The following is a 17,994-nucleotide window of genomic DNA, read 5'->3' on the forward strand; positions in this document are numbered from 1 at the left end:
TAGCCTGTAGATGAGTGCGGAATGATTATGGCTTTTTCTAGTTTTGTGGCTGACTCGTAAGACTTGTGGTAAGGCGAGTATGTACTTTGTTTTATCATGAGATTGTGATGTAGGTTCTTTCGGTTATAGATTATTTGTGTTGGTTGTGAGTAACCGATATATTTATATATTTATCATACTATTCTTCTTATTGTATTGTATTGTGCATTGGCAATGTCCCAGTATATTATGTAAATAGTGTATACCGAAGGGATTATGGTTTTATTTATATTATTGAACCTGCTACAGGGGTCACCTACATGTTATGTTCTTGTTGTTGTTCTTGTGTACATAGGGTTAAGATTGCCCATTTTCTTAATGTTATGTTTTGTCACAAGCGATATTTTCTAGTATAATTGTGTAACCTCTTGTGTTTGTTAATATTGTGTTTATTTGCTATTGTACGTTCTGAGAGATTGTTTTCAAAATGTGTTTATATACAATGTGTATCAACCCTAGTTTAAGGGTTTTTATGTTAAGCTATGTATTGTATTTTAAATAAAATAAAAAAAAAAAAAAAAAAAAATGATGTTCACTCGACGAACTTGGGTTACTGCTACTAAACGACTGGCAATTTTATATACTCTTCCCTTCCTGTACATCAGTTTTTACAGACATTTTTATATGAATCGCAAGGATGAGGGTGTTGGTGTAGATGTGAGAGAGAACATCAACACTTGGATAAATCATCTGTGTCCAAAGTATTCCATAATTAACACCGTCAACAAAACTCTCAACTGGCGGCCGCTCACCCCAAACACCATTTTCTTTACTGAAACTTCCTGTGCCCTCAAGTTCTCCCCCAAGAAGGTAAGTGGTGGGCGAGTCTAACAGTTTATTAGTATAGTTGGGCTAATTATTATGCTTGGTAGATTAATCTGTGTGGTGAATTACCCTATGTGCAGCAGCAGACACATATGCTGCTATGTATGACAATCTATGTAACTGTATTTGGGTACACCTGAATAAACTTACTTATAATCTGTAAACTTGACTCGTTAATTGATATGTTGAAAAATTAAACGAAATATAATTGAGAAAAGGATGGTAGGATGAAGTAGCAGAGTGAGAAAACTGAAACGTGAGAATAATGATAAAATTCATCAGTGGTTTGTACGTGATGGACAAATTCTAGTAAGAAAAACAAATGTAGGCCGTGTTTACTACATTACAAATGAAAATGATCTAGCAATCTTCCTTCATGATGCAAACATTACAGAGTCTGACTGATATTAGTGACCGATTTCTTACTACGTTAGTGTATGTTACTATGTAATTATTGAACTAATCCCTGTACTATCACCTCCAAGATAGTTTACTACCTCATTATCCTATGTGTTCCACACAGTTCTTTGTGTGACCCTATTTGTTTTATTTTCCCAGATTTCCTATTCACAAATTATTATTTGTTAATAGGATACCTAGTCTTTATTAATATTTGTATTACCTTTTTCTTTCCTACTTAAGCCCTGTTTAAATTCTCTAATAATCTTACCAAATTTTCCCCATTTCTCCCTGACTACAAATAACTAACTAGTGTATGTTCCTACTACACTACTTACCTGGAGTTTACCTGGAGAGAGTTCCGGGGGTCAACGCCCCCGCGGCCCGGTCTGTGACCAGGCCTCCTGGTGGATCAGAGCCTGATCAACCAGGCTGTTGCTGCTGGCTGCACGCAAACTAACGTACGAGCCACAGCCCGGCTGATCAGGAATTGACTTTAGGTGCTTGTCCAGTGCCAGCTTGAAGACTGCCAGGGGTCTGTTGGTAATCCCCCTTATGTGTGCTGGGAGGCAGTTGAACAGTCTCGGGCCCCTGACACTTATTGTATGGTCTCTTAACGTGCTAGTGACACCCCTGCTTTTCATTGGGGGGATGGTGCATCGTCTGAGAAATTCCTTTACCATCCCTCACTAGCTAGTACCAACTACCTCAAAAAATATTTCTATAGTGATATTAACTGCTCAAACTTTATACTATAAGGCAAATCCTACTCGAAGATTTTATTCATATCTTAGTGACTATATTGTGTGTGCAATTAGTGTATATTTCAATTATATCATTGTTCAAGGCCCTTAACTATCTTTTGCTAACTAGTACCAACTACCTCATATTATTTTTTTACTTTTTATAGTACAATATATTGCTCAACTTATTATATATAACAAATCAGATCTTACTCCCAAATCAATATTATATCATAGTGACTATCTGTCATTTTAACTTTGTTTACCATTACTTAATTTAGTCCCTTATATTTTTTCTCTTTTATTTTAGCTTTATATAACAACCTTAGTTCATATATTCACAATTGATAAAATAATCAAGGTGCTATTCTCAGGTGTTAAAGTGTAATAAGTTCATTATTTTGCTATTATATTCATTTATTTGATTACCACTTTTTTGTTCACCACAAATTATTTTAGTCCCTTTTATATTGCCTCATTTATTTTAGCTTTAAGAGCTACCTTAGCTCATATTTTTTACATTTGTTAAAATAATTCAGGTGCTATTTTATAGCTTTAGAATATTTACTTTGTCTTATACTTAATTCTAACTATAGATTCACTATAAAGCTTATGATAACAAGCATTGATCCTGATACCAACCTCTTATCTAATAACTTAAATTAATCAAACAGTAACTGTAATTACTACACAGCAGAACAATCAAAGACACTTCTCAGAGCCAACAACAACATAACTGTCTTTAACTACAATATCAGATCTTTAAGCAAACGATGACCTCATAGCATTACTAAATTCCCTGCATGCAAATATGTCCATCATTACTCTCACCGAAACCTGGCTAAAGCCTGAAACTACTGATGTCTATGTCATTCCCGGAACTCTCTCCAGGTAAACTCCAGGTAAACACAGCCATACACAACTGTAGGCCAGATCAACAAGGGGGTGGCACAGCTATATACTACTCAGGCCAACTAGAATGTATCACTAATACTTGCACAAGGGATGAACATGGGGAATATATAATAGCTAAATTCAAATCCAAATACCTACAAAAACCTCTCACAACATTAGCCGTTTCAGTGAAAACCTAGGAAGTATGATAACTGATGCACGCATGAACAAAGATCACTTACTACTCTCAGGTGACTTCAATATGAATCTCCTACAAGACCAAGACCCACATGTTACTGAATTTACAAACACTATGAGTAACTGCATGTTGCTACCAACAGTAACAAAACCTACAAGAGTTACAGAGACTAGTGTTTCCCTACTAGACCACATCTGGACCAACACCATATTCCCCTTAAGATCAGGCATAATCACAGATAATACCACAGACCATTACCCTACCTTCCTCATAGCAAACCTTGGCAAATTACCCCTAGACACTACTAAAGTCACTTTCAGACTTCACAATGAGGCAGCTATCAATAACTTCACAGCAGCAGTGACAAACGTTGACTGGCACACTGAGCTAGAAATCTATACAGATATTGACGAATGTATTAATAATTTTCTAAAAAAGACCCAATACCTCTATAACAAGCACTGCCCTAAAAAACTAAACAGATGACTGCGAAGAGACTGAACAATCCCTGGCTAACACCCAGTATCCTGAAATCCATAAATACAAAGCACCTATACAAAAAACAGTACAGAATGGGCCACATAACCAGAGACCAAACAAAACGTTACTCGTCAATCCTAACCAGCCTAATAAGAAGGGCTAAAAAATTGTATTATGAGAGCAGATTATTCAACCTACGAGGTGACATAAAAAAGACCTGGAAAACCCTATCAGAAATACTAGGAACAAAAAGATAACACGAAATAGCGAAATTGAATTAACAAAACCAGATGGACCCCAATTCCCACCTACTGAAACAGCAAACAGACTCGATGATTTCTTCTCCACTATACAAAAAAAACCTTGCCAATAAAATCCCAAGCTCAGATACCCCACCCAATGACTACCTCACTGGCAACTACCCGAACACTGTTCCTAGCTCCGACTAACCCAACTGAAGTCTCCCTTATTATCAACAAACTAAAAAACAAGACAGGAGATTTAAATACCTTACAACCCATTATATACAAAAAAGTGTCACAGGTGCTATCACCAATCATTGCAACACTCTTTAACAAATCCACTGAATCCTCTACCTTTCCTACAGTTCTCAAAATAGCAAGGGTCACCCCGATCCATAAAGGAGGAGACCACACAGACTTGAATAACTATAGACCAATCTCCAACTTACACCCTCTCTCTAAAATCTTTGAAAAATTAATCCATAAGCATATCTATTCCTACCTCATCTTCCACAACATACTCAACCCCTGTCAATTTGGGTTCAGGCCTAATAAAAATACTAATGATGCTATTATCCACATGCTAGAACATATTTTTACAGCAATAGAGAAAAAAGAAGTCCCACTGGGGATCTTCATTGACTTACGTAAAGCTTTCGATACAGTTGACCACGACTTGCACCACATAAAATTGTCGCACTATGGTATAAGAGGGCACTCCCTCAACTACATAAAGTCTTACCTCAGCAACAGAAGCCAATATGTGTACACAAATGGGACAAACTCTTCCGCACAGCCAATTACAGTTGGTGTCCCACAGGGAAGTGTCCTAGGCCCTCCTCTCTTTCTCATACACATAAATGACCTACCAAATGCATCGCAACTACTCAAACCCACACTATTTGCAGATGACACTACATACGTCTACTCTCACCCGAGCCCAGTCATGCTAGCCAATACTGTCCTCTTCAAGGGGGGCTCCTTGGCGTGGTGAAGAGGCTCTTGGTCTGAGGAATTAGACCTGTCGGTCTCCTTCCTCAGACCGAACCTAATTACCCCCCAATCCCCCGTTCCCTATCCCATCCTCCCCTTTTTCCTTTCCTCCTCCTCCTCCCCACCCCTCCCTTTTGCCCTTCCTTTTTGGCCTTTTTTTTTTTTCTCCACAGGCACACTAGTTCCTAGGTAGGGGAAAGGGTACCAGGATCCTTCCCATTCTGTTGAGGTTTTTGGCGGTGGCGTAGTTTGCCGTGGAATCTGGATTGCCTGGGGATGTCCCGGGTGTATCTCTGGAAGCCAGTTTTCGGATTCCGGGGGTGGTGGCTGAAGGAGGTATGCTTTGTGGCGGATTTCCGGCCGCCCTCTCTTTTGTCCACCGAGGTAGCTCAGCAGATGTGAGGTTGCTATCCCGGATTGCCAGTTTACTGGCATGATGGGTACGGTATGGCACGGGTTCCATGCTGCATCTGCGCTACTTGCGGTGCTGAGGTCCTCTTGGGTGCAGAGAGAGATTTCTGGCCCTTTCATTCCTCCTAGGAACTATCCCTCCCCGGTCCCCCCTTTTTTTATTCTTTTTTTATTTTTCTTTTCTTTTCTTCTTTCATTTTTTTTCTTAAAAACAAAAAGAAAGAAGTAACCTAACCATGGCAGCCCTAGTCCATGAACCTGCTACCCCCAGACCCCTTCTTGATACCGCACCCCGTTCTGACCCCACCTTGTCTTTGGACCACTCTTCGGACACTCCTCATGCCTCTGTACCTCTTGCCAGTGCTGTTTCCTCCCCCGCTTCAGGTACTGAGGCCTCGACTGACTCCTTCGATTTAACTGACCTTCGCTCTCCTCTGACTATGCTTCCGGCCTCTCCCTCTATGGTGCGGCAATTTTCGAATCGCCGGCCCGTTCCACGTCGGACCAACTCTGGTCCTACGCCTAAACACCAACGACAATTACCTGCTGATGATACTTCTCCACCTTCTCGTTCTTCTCAGAAAGGATCGACACGTCCTTCACTACCTTTCCACACTCAGTTTCAGACTGCACAGTGGACTAAATTCTTCACTTTACAACCAACTTCCTCTACTACCTATCTTTCTGACCACAGTATTGGCAAGGCACTCCTACGCCATGTTGGTAAAGATATTTCTTTTCATGCTCTTAAGAGCGATATGCACATCATCACTGTACAGAATGCTACCCAGGCTCATGAGCTTTCTTGTCTTTCCCATATCGATACTGTTCCTGTCACTATTGAAAAACATCATTCCCTCAATTCTTGTAGTGGTACCGTCATTCTGCCCCATACCATAGTTCAACAAAATTTCCAGACATGTGGCACTGACATTCTTGAACAGCTGGAACTCCAAGATCTCCCAATCCTCAAGGTAGACACTTACATTCTTCCTGCCCGCGGGCGGAGACGATACCCTAGCAATGTGGCTCGTTTAACTTTTGACTGCCGCTAACTCCCATCCTCAGTCTATGTAGCAGGACATTGGTTACAAGTTCGAAAGGTGATCCCTACACCGCAACAGTGTAGAAATTGCTGGCAATTTGGCCATCCAGCGAAATATTGCAGATCTATCGCCGAATGCCCTGTCTGTGGTGCCGATGACCATTCTAATACATCTTGAAATCGACCTCCCTCTTGCCTTAATTGTCATGAGGCTCACGCTTCGCACAGTCGAGGTTGTCAAGTCTACTTAAACGAGCGGGAAATCCGTTACCTCAAAGAGGCAGAAGGTCTCCCTTATGCCATGGCAGTTTCTCATCTCTTCCTCCAAGGGAGACTACCTCGTGTTTCTTATTCCCATGCCTCAAAACGTCCCCCCACTTCTGGGATCCCATCTTCTACAACCACCTCTGTAGTTACCTCTCCGATAGTCACTCCTGTATCTAATCCTTTTGCTGTCCTAGGCTCAGACGTCCCTACTTCAACGCCTCAGTCTGATCTCGCTTCTTCGTGTTCTCCCTCACAAGCCTCAGTAGCGACAAGATCTCAAATAACACCTTCTCCCAATCATCCCTCTACTTCTCAAAAGTCAAAAAAAGGTCCGTTAACACCTCCTACCCATCTTCCACCTCCTCATTTTACCTTCCCTGTCTCTGTACCTGGTTCTTCCCCTCTCACTGGCTCTGTTACAAGTGTAGAGGTTCACCCTCCTCCTCTTACTGTACCTTCATCCCCTGTTCCCTCCCAAGTTTCTTCCTCTTCTGTCATCATAAGCAGAGACCAAACAAAACGTTACTCGTCAATCCTAACCAGCCTGATAAGAAGGGCAAAAAAATTGTATTATGAGAACAGATTATCCAACTTACGAGGTGATATAAAAAAGACCTGGAAAACCCTATCAGAAATTCTGGGAACAAAAAAGATATCACGAAATAGCGAAATAAAATTAGCAAAATCAGATGAACCCCAACTCCCACCAACAGAAACAGCAAACAGACTCAATGATTTCTTCTCCACTATAGGACAAAACCTTGCCAATAAAATCCCAAGCTCAGATACCCCACCAAATGACTACCTCACTGGCAACTACCCGAACACACTGTTCCTAGCTCCGACTAACCCATACGAAGTCTCCCTTATTATCAACGCACTAAAAAACAACGCAGGAGATTTAAATACCTTACCACCATTTATATACAAAAAAGTGTCACAAATGCTATCACCAATCATTGCAACACTCTTTAACAAATCCATTGAATCCTCCACCTTCCCTACAGTTCTCAAAATAGCAAGGGTCACCCCGATCCACAAAGGAGGAGACCAAACAGAGTTGAATAACTATAGGCCAATATCCAATTTACACCCTCTCTATTATACACATGCTAGAACATATATACACTGCAATAGAGAAAAAAGAAGTCCCACTGGGGATCTTCATTGACTTACGTAAAGCTTTTGATACAGTTGACAATGACTTGCTCCACGTAAAATTGTCACATTGTGGTATAAGAGGGCACTCCCTCAACTACCTCAAGTCATACCTCAGCAACAGAAGCCAATATGTGTACGCAAATGGGGCAAGCTCTTCCGCACAACCAATTACAGTTGGTGTCCCACAGGGAAGTGTCCTTGGCCCTCTTCTCTTTCTCCTATACATAAATGACCTACCAAATGCTTCGCAATTACTCAAACCCACACTATTTGCAGATGACACTACATACGTCTTCTCTCACCCGAGCCCAGACACGCTAGCCAATACTGTAAATACCGAATTACAGAAAATATCTACCTGGATGAGGACTAACAAACTTACACTAAACATTGACAAAACCTACTTCATTCAGTTTGGTAACAGAGCTACAGATGTCCCTCTTAACATAATGATAAACGGATCACCTATCACAAAGCTAACAGAGGGAAAATTCTTAGGAATCCACCTTGATAATAGACTCAAATTTCATACACATATACAACAAATTTCTAAGAAAATTTCCAAGACTGTAGGCATACTATCGAAGATACGGTACTATGCTCCACAGTCAGCCTTCCTGGCCCTATATCACTCTCTTATTTACCCCTATCTCACCTATGGAATTTGTGCATGGGGCTCAACAACAATTAACCATCTCAGACCACTAATTACCCAACAAAAGGCTGCAGTTAGAATAACAAATTCTCACTACAGGCAGCACACTCCAACAATATTCAAAACACTCAACCTACTCACCATACAAAACATCCATACTTATTATTGCACCTATTACATACATAGAACACTTAACTCTGATATTAACCCTCCCCTCAAACATCTCCTTGCCAACATCAACAGAACACATGACCATAACACAAGGCACAGATCACTCTTTGATGTTCCTCGTGTCCATCTCACGCTATGCAAAAACTCAGTGCACATAAAAGGCCCTAAAATCTGGAATTCATTACCTGTAAATATAAAAGAAACACTACCTGTTTATAAATTCAAGTCTCTTCTCAAAGATCACTTACTCACCCAAAACCAAATAAATACTGAATAACTGAACCTTATAAATTGCATATCATAAATGTTTCTCACAATTATATCACATAAATGTTAAACCTAAAACCCAATCTAACTTTATTATTTTTTAAATACACTACCTAACAGAATAATCCATTCGACTGAATGTACAGCAATGCATGCAACCATATGACCTGTCTTTGTAATACTCATTTGTGCTTTATAGTTATCTGTTTACAATAATGTTTTATCACTGATTTCATCATTGCTTAGCTAATCTTAAGTTAATTTTAAGCCAGTCCGTAATGCTATGCATATAAGTGGCTTTGGCATGCTACTCTTACCTGTATTTTTTTTGTACCTCTGTATGTATGCTCAAATTACTAAATAAATAAATAAATAATTAAATAAATCTCCCAGGTTTCTGCCTCTTCTGTCCCCTTCCACGCTTCTCCAGTTCCCTCCACCCTTTCGCCCCCCCCCTACCTTGGTACAGTCCATTACAGTTCCAATCTTTACTCATCCTCCCCCTACCATTTCCAGTATTGTCTCTCATACGACGTCTCTGAATTCTGAAACACTTGAAGCAATCTCTGAATATATTGCAGAGACCAAACCATCAATGGACACTGATCCACCCTCCGCTCCTTCTCTCTCCTCTACTCCATCTCCGCAACTCCTTTCTTCACAGCACACCGTTCCTTCGCTGCTTGAACGTTTTCCACTGCCTCCGCATGTGGACTTTTCTAACCCCTCTAGTCCGTAGAAACCCTTACCTGTGGATTTCAGGTATCTTTATCATTGCCAATCATGGCCTATTTACAGTGGAATATACGCGGCCTCAGGGGTAATCGGGGTGAGCTTCAGATGTTACTCTCCCAGTTTTCCCCTGTTGGTGTTTGCTTACAGGAACCAAAATTACACACTGCTGTTATCTCTCCCATCTCAGGCTATAATTTATTGTATTCTTCAGATCCTTTTCCTGATGGGACCTTTAATGAAAGTGCCCTTCTTCTACGCACTGATATTCCGTACCATCAGCTATTTGTTCGTACCTCGCTGCATTACACAGCAGCCAGTATCCACATGCATAGGTGGTATACGCTCTGTTCTTTATATCTCTCTCCTTCTCGGGCATTATCTATTCCGGATATTGCCTTTCTTGTTTCGTCATTACCACCACCGATTCTGTTACTTGGCGATTTTAATGCCCACCACTTCCTCTGGAGGGGGTCTCACTGTGATTCCCATGCCATCCAGTTGGAGGCTTTTCTCACCTCTCACCCCCTCCATGTTTTAAATACGGGTACTCACACCCATCTTGATCCTCGGACTCACACTCTCTCTTGCATCGATCTCTCAGTCTGCTCTTCCTCCACCGCATTAGACTTCACTTGGTCTGTTCTCCCAGACTTACATGACAGCGATCATTTCCCAATCATTCTTACTTCCCCTTCATATTCACCACCTCTTCGCATCCCACGCTGGTACAACAGAACCTCGGAGAGACTTCTTGATTTTAAGCAGAAGCGTGCGATCGCTCGCCGTGTCATCCATGACGCTAAACGCACTTGCTGGCGAGATTATGTCTCCACCATCACCTCTGCTTCCTCTATGAGTGCAGTCTGAAAAAATGTACGAAAACTGAGTGGTAAATATTCTCCTGACCCGGCTCCTGTTCTGCGGGTTGCTGGTGTTGATATAGCAAACCCACTAGATGTTGCCAATGAAATTGGCAATCATCTGGTCCGTATTTCTCAGGGACTCCATCTATGCCCCTCATTTCTTTCCTTAAAATCTGCCAGAGAGTTAGCACCCTTGGACTTTTCTTCTCTCAGAGAAGAACAGTATAATGTGCCTTTTACACTTCAAGAACTGGAGGCAACACTCTCAGCTTGCCGATCATCGGCAGCTGGGCCCGACGACATTCATATTCGTATGCTACAACATTTACATCAGTCAGCCCTTGCAGTCCTATTACGCCTTTACAATCTTATTTGGTCACAAGGAGTTGTTTCACAGCTGTGGAAATCTGCCATTGTTCTCCCTTTCCGCAAACCAGGCACTACGGGACATGAAGCCTTCCACTATCGTCTCATTGCACTTACCAGTGCAGTTTGCAAAGTGATGGAACGCCTAGTAAATAGACGTTTAGTGTGGTATTTAGAGACACATAGCAGTCTCTCCACTCGTCAATATGGCTTTCGTAAGGGACGTTCTACCAAAGACCCTTTACTATGCTTGGATACGTATGTTTGTAATGCCTTTGCGAATAATCACTCAGTTATTGCCATATTTTTTGACCTTGAGAAGGCATATGACACAACTTGGAGGTATAATATTTTAGCCCAAGCCCACTCCTTAGGCCTTCGAGGCAATCTACCATCCTTCCTTAAGAACTTTTTAACTGACAGGCATTTCCGTGTTCGGGTTAATAATGTGCTCTCCCCGGACTTTATCCAAGCTGAAGGTGTCCCCCAGGGATGTGTTCTGAGCACAACACTTTTTCTCCTTGCTATTAATGATTTGGCCTCTAGTCTTCCATCAAATATTTGGTCATCACTCTATGTTGATGACTTCGCTATTGCCTGTGCAGGCGCTGACTGTCACCTCATTACAGTTTCTCTCCAGCATGCAGTCGACCGTGTTTCCAATTGGGCCACCACACATGGGTTTAAATTTCCCAGCACCAAAACCCACCAAATTACTTTCACTAGACGCTCTGTCATCTCCGATCATCCTTTGTACCTCTATGGCTCCAGTATCCCTGAACGTGATACAGGCAAGTTTCTGGGCCTCCTCTTTGACCGTAGGTTATCCTGGAAACCTCACATTACCTCTCTGAAGGCAACTTGTCACAGCCGGCTGAACCTTCTTAAAACCCTTGTTCATCTTTCATGGAGAGCTGATCGTCGAACCCTCCTTCGCCTACATTCCACCCTCATTTTATCGAAACTTGATTATAGTGACCAGATCTATTCAGCGGCATCTCCTGCTACTCTCTCTAGCCTTAACCCCATTCGTCACCAAGGATTACGTTTATGCCTTGGTGCTTTTCGCTCTTCCCCTGTCGAGAGCCTCTATGCAGAAGCGAACATTCCATCCTTATCCGATCGCGATGATCGTCGTGATGCCCATTGCCTTCACTACTATGTATGCTCTCATGATCTCCGCAATCTTTCCATTTATAGAATGGTCACTGATATTAGTAGACATTATTTGTTCGCCGTCCCTGTTTACTCCATCCCTTCTCTCTTCGCCTTCATTCGCTCTTGTCTTCTCTTCAATTACCACCTTTCTATGTACATGTAGCATCTCACTCTTCCCTGCCCCCCTGGGAAGTTCCAGCTGTTCGAGTCTGTTCTTGCTCTCTCTCCCTTACTCGAAAGCCAAACTGTCTACAGTTGCTTCCCGCTCTCTTTTTCTTGATCACTTTCACTCTCATTCTCATGCCATTGCTGTGTACACAGATGGCTCTAAGTCTTCTGACGGCGTCGGATTCGCAGCAGTGTTTCCGGACAGTGTCGTACAAGGGCATTTACTATCTTCGGCTAGTATTTTTACTGATGAATTGTATGCCATCCTTGCTGCACTTATCCGTATTGTATCTATGCCTTTGTCATCATTTGTGGTTGTCTCAGACTCCCTTAGTGCTTTACAGGCTATACAGAAATTTGATACACCTCACCACTTAGTCCTCCGTATCCAACTTTGGCTACGCCGCATCTTTACCAAGCGGTCAGCAGTACATGACCTACCAGTTTCATATAGAGGTTTTCCATTTACGGACTATTTTGCTGCAATATCTTCCCACCTTCACACCCGTTGGCAACAACGTTGGTCTACTATGCTCGGCAACAAACTTCAATCTATTAAACCGAGTATAGGTTACTGGCCGTCTTCTTATCACCAGTGTCGAGGTTGGGAGACTACTCTCTCCCGTCTTCGCATTGGCCATACTAGTCTCACTCATGGATATCTCATGGAGAGGCGCCCTGCTCCTCTCTGTGAGAATTGCCAAGCTCCATTATCAGTCAGCCACATTCTGTTGGACTGCCCACTTTATCAACGAGCACGCAGAATTTACCTCCGTCATCGGCTTCGCTCTGCTGCTCTCTCTTTACCTTCCCTTCTCGCTGATGGACCCACCTTTCATCCAGACTCTCTCATTGACTTCTTGACAACAACTGACTTACTTCACAAATTCTGATACCTTCAGCCCTTTCTACTTCAATCTCTTGCTACCCTCTTCCCCCGTACTATCCCCTGCCCCGCTGTTTTCTGTAACCTACTGATCATCCCACCTCCCTTCTGCCATCCAATACCCTCGCTTCCTTCCCTACCCTGCAGCGCTGTATAGCCCTTGTGGCTTAGCGCTTCTTTTTGATTATAATAATAATCATAATAATAGCCAATACTGTAAATACCGAATTACAGAAAATATCAACCTGGATGAGGACCAACAAACTTACTCTAAACATTGACAAAACCTACTACATTCAGTTTGGTAACAGAGCTACAGATGTGTCTCTTAACATAAGATAAGATAAGATTTCGTTCGGATTTTTAACCCCAGAGGGTTAGCCACCCAGGATAACCCAAGAAAGTCAGTGCGTCATCGAGGACTGTCAAACTTATTTCCATTGGGGTCCTCAATCTTGTCCCCCAGGATGCGACCCACACCAGTCGACTAACACCCAGGTACCTATTTGCTGCTAGGTGAACAGGACAACAGGTGAAAGGAAACGTGTCGAAATGTTTCCACCCGCCGGGAATTGAACCCGGGCCCACCGTGTGTGAAGCGGGAGCTTTAGCCACCAGGCCACATAATGATAAATTTTTCACCTATCACAAAACTCACAGAGGGAAAATTCTTAGGAATCCACCTTGATAATAGACTCAAATTTCAAACACATATACAACAAATTTCCAAAAAAAATTCCAAGACCGTAGGCATACTATCGAAGATACGGTACTATGTTCCACAGTCAGCCCTCCTGGCCCTATATCACTCACTTATTTACCCCTATCTCACCTATAGAATTTGTGCATGGGGCTCAACAACAATAAACCATCTCAGACCACTAATCACCCAACAAAAGGCTGCAGTCAGAATGATAACAAATTCCCACTACAGACAGCACAATCCACCAATATTCGAAACTCTAAACCTACTCACAATACAAAACATCCATACTTATTACTGCACCTACTACATACATAGAACACTTAACTCTGACATAAACCCTCCCCTCAAATATCTCCTTACCAACCTCAACAGAACACATGACCATAACACAAGACACAGATCACTCTTTGATGTTCCTCGTGTCCATCTCACGCTATGCAAAAACTCAATGCACATAAAAGGCCCAAAAATCTGGAACTCATTACCTGTAAATGTAAAAGAAACACTGTTTATAAATTCAAGTCTCTTCTCAAAAATCACTTACTCACCCACAACTAAATAAATACTGAATAATTGTATCCCATAAATTGTATCTCATATATATATCTCATTATTGTATCTCATATATGTATCTCATTATTGTATCTCATAAATGTCAACCTGTGACCCAATCAAACTTTGTTACTGTTTAACTTCATTACCTAACAGAATACTCCATTCTAGTGATTACACAGCAACACAGTAAATGACCATATGACCTGTCTTTGTAATACTCATTTGTACTAAATTGTTATCTGTTTTACAATAATTTTTGTACCACTGAATATATCATTGCTTATTTAATCTTAAATAAATTTTAAGCCTGCCCATAATGCTCTGCATACAAGGGGCTTTGTCATGCTGCAGTTTAAAAATTGTATTCCTTGTACTTCTCTGTATCATGTTCAAAAAATTAATAAATAAATAAACAAATAAATAAATAAGTGAGAGAACAAATCTGACATCAGAGGAAGTACTGCAAATAGTTTTCTTTCACATAGTTGAACTTAGAGGCTGAGTTGTTAAAGTTCCTATGTTCATATACAGGATGGACTGCTATATTACCTCGGTTCATATACAGGATGGATTTTTTTATATTTTATTTAAAACATTATAAATTACAAGGTTTTATAAAATATTAAATAACACCACAATACAAGATCTGAACAAGATTACTAAGAATCATATCACAAGTGCAGTAGAAAAATTTTGAAAACCCAATACAAAATAGGAATGTGTAACAAACACGCAAAATACATATATACCATTCACTGACACACATTATACCAAATGATAAAATATCTGACACATACACACAAAACTGTTGGGGGGGGAGCCCCCCATTAAAATCCATCTATAAATACATCCACATCATTCGCACACTTAATGATCACAGCAGTGATCAAACATTAGTTTATGTAACTTTTAGATAGACATGCAACTGTTTATGAGATTTTACTTAAAAACAAACTCTGGTAATTATCCTAAAACATGACTCCATAACAAAAATAAGCATTATACAAATTACATGATCATATAAATCATCAACTGCAAAATTTATACAGCATATGTATAATCTTGGAACCTTTTGATCACAGACGAATTACTCACAGCAGATTCCACAGAATGGTTAAGTCTATTTATGTTAGGAGAAATCCAATTATTTTTAAAATAATGAATTTGTAATGTATCTCCTCAAAAACTTTATGCAGTAAAGGAGAAAAGTCACAACATACTCATATTGAAATATTCATTATTACAAAATAACTGGACTCTTACTAAAGCATGGCTGAATTGATACATTTCAGTGAATTTTGTTGGAAGTAATCTTTGAACAGTCTCAAATGCTTAACTAATTATTATATCATTACAGCATTATATCTCATTAACCTTAACTAAGCAGTCTTCTGAAACTGACCAAGCTTACTGAACTATCACACCGTACACCACACCTTTACTTATCAGAAGCATCACTCACGCCCATGCATACCTCAAGCAGCCAGCTTCATTTTACCCCTTAAGCTTGCAACGCCCATAAGTCCCTGACGCGGAAGCTACGATGTCCCTCCGAAAAAGGTTAAATGCCACCTGTTCCCAGTGATGTCCTTATTCCTCCGTTGCTTCCCATAAAATATCGCTGCCAGTGCCCTACTTATTTCCCCATTGCGTTCTGCACCGGCACGCCCCCCCCCCCCCCCCACATCTAAGCTTAACGCCCTTAAAACACTAATTCCACCTCCACCCACCATACGTAAAACCCTACTAAACCACTCCCTCACTGGTTCCAACCTCGCACAAAAACAAAAAAATACCGCATGAAAGACAGTGTCAATGTCCCCACACACACAACACTCCCCACCCTCCTCCACACTCCTATTTGCCAACACTTCTCCAGACGGCAATATATTGTGGAGAAATTTAAACATTACCTCCCTTCAATCGTAACCCTTTTAAACGGCCCCATATATCACTCCACGCATACATCGGATATATACCTTCCACCTTAGCAACCACCTCCCTACCACCTACCTGAGCCAGTCTTCCTATCTTGACCCTGCGTGGGTCCCGTGCATAAATTAATAACCTCAGCATTCCCTCACACATCTGGACATCTCTACCCCTCATCCAACACTCCAAATCCCTTCGAACCCATGCCAAACCTGTGCCTGCAACCCTATCCTCCCTCAAATAACTGTGTTTAACATACATGCTCAACATCCTTTGATGCAACGCCATTAACCCCAGCCCTCCCCGGCATGCCGGAAGACACACAACATCTCTCGATAACCAGTCACATCCCAAACCCCAATTATATCGATATACACGCTTCAACTGACGCTTCTCATTGCACGTATTCAAGGGATATATACCTACCACATGCCACAGCTTACCATACAAAAGCAAATTCACCACAATAGCACGCTGATGTAACGTCAGACCTCCTGTACGCAATCCCGCCAATCTACCCAGAACCCTATCCACAGCTTCTCTCGAATTCACCTCCCTCGCCTTCTGAAGATTTCCCCATATGAACAACCCCACACACCTTAATTTGACACACCAGGGGCCAGTCTTCTTCCTGTCCTAGAGCCCCACCCACGCCATCCCTCACCCTTATAAGCATAGACTTTTCCCTATTAACCGTCATCCCTGTTGCCCTTCCAAAATGCTCCACCAATTCACCCACCTTTCATAAATCCTTTGACCTCCTAAATAGAACCGTGGTATCATCCACATAACCCACGATCCCTGGTTCCACAGCCACTTCATCTCTCTTCACTTCCTTACACTCCCTCGCACAGCCCTATAGAACGGATCCTGAATCAACGCAAAGAGAAGCTGTGACACAGGGCACCCTTGCCTCAAGCCCCTTTCCATCCTAACTAGTTTTCCTAGCCTACCATTCACCTGCACCGTACCATGGCCTGTTCATGCAACACCTTTGCCCAACTGATGATTTCCATCCCAAACCTTTGCCACTGCATTAACTTCCACAGCGCCTCACGCTCCACACAGTCATATGCCGCATGCCAATCCAATGCTAATACCCCCACCTTTATTTGCCCCTCCACTTTCGTCTATAAACCTACGTATGATCCCTTGCCCCACACACATTGATCGCCCAGGCACACCATATTGACCCTCGTCCAAAACTTTGTCAAGAACTCGTTTCATCCTATTCCCTAACATTTTAGCAAAGATCTTGTAATCACCACACATTAAAGATATCGATTGATAATCGTGTACATAATCACAAGACTTCTTTTTCGGAACCATGACTACCACACCCGTACGTTGCTGTTCCCCCAATCTACCTTTGGTTTTCATAGCATTAAATAAAACCACTAAAAATTCACACAAACATTCCCAGTTTTCTTTATAAAAATCACAATGAATATCATCAATCCCCGGCGATTTTCCCACACTCATACCCTCCACTGCCATTCTAATCTCCTCCTTGCTTATAGGTCCACTCAGATTCATCCGATCCTTATGCTCTAGATTACAACATACCCATTCACCCATTTCCCCTAGCACCTCATCATTAACCCCCACTCTTTTGCCATGCATCTCGTACCATGCATCCACGTAGCAACCCATACCCTCAGTTGACATGAGCATCTGCCCCTGACGATACCCCTCCATTTACTCCTGGACACTCAAGCTCATTGTTTCCGTCACTCTCTCAAGACATGCCGAAGGACAGTCTCCCCATAAAACCTCATCGATTCCTGCCGCAATTCGTGCCGCATCAAATTCACGATTTTGAATGTCCCTAATC

At 41.7% G+C, this 17,994-nt stretch overlaps 1 protein-coding gene across 1 annotated transcript in view; it reads left to right on the forward strand.

Annotated features, from left to right (window-relative positions):
- Nucleotides 1-568: 568 nt before the first annotated feature.
- LOC128701249 (alpha-1,4-N-acetylglucosaminyltransferase) overlaps nucleotides 569-17,994 on the forward strand; it is a 50,943-nt gene continuing 33,517 nt past the window's right edge. The window contains exon 1 of the mRNA XM_070100406.1: nucleotides 569-849. The gene's annotated coding sequence lies outside the window, so the exon portion shown is untranslated. The remainder of the gene's footprint in view (nucleotides 850-17,994) is intronic.

This window comes from Cherax quadricarinatus, chromosome 72 (assembly GCF_038502225.1).
Source record: "Cherax quadricarinatus isolate ZL_2023a chromosome 72, ASM3850222v1, whole genome shotgun sequence".
Classification (NCBI taxonomy): domain Eukaryota; kingdom Metazoa; phylum Arthropoda; class Malacostraca; order Decapoda; family Parastacidae; genus Cherax; species Cherax quadricarinatus.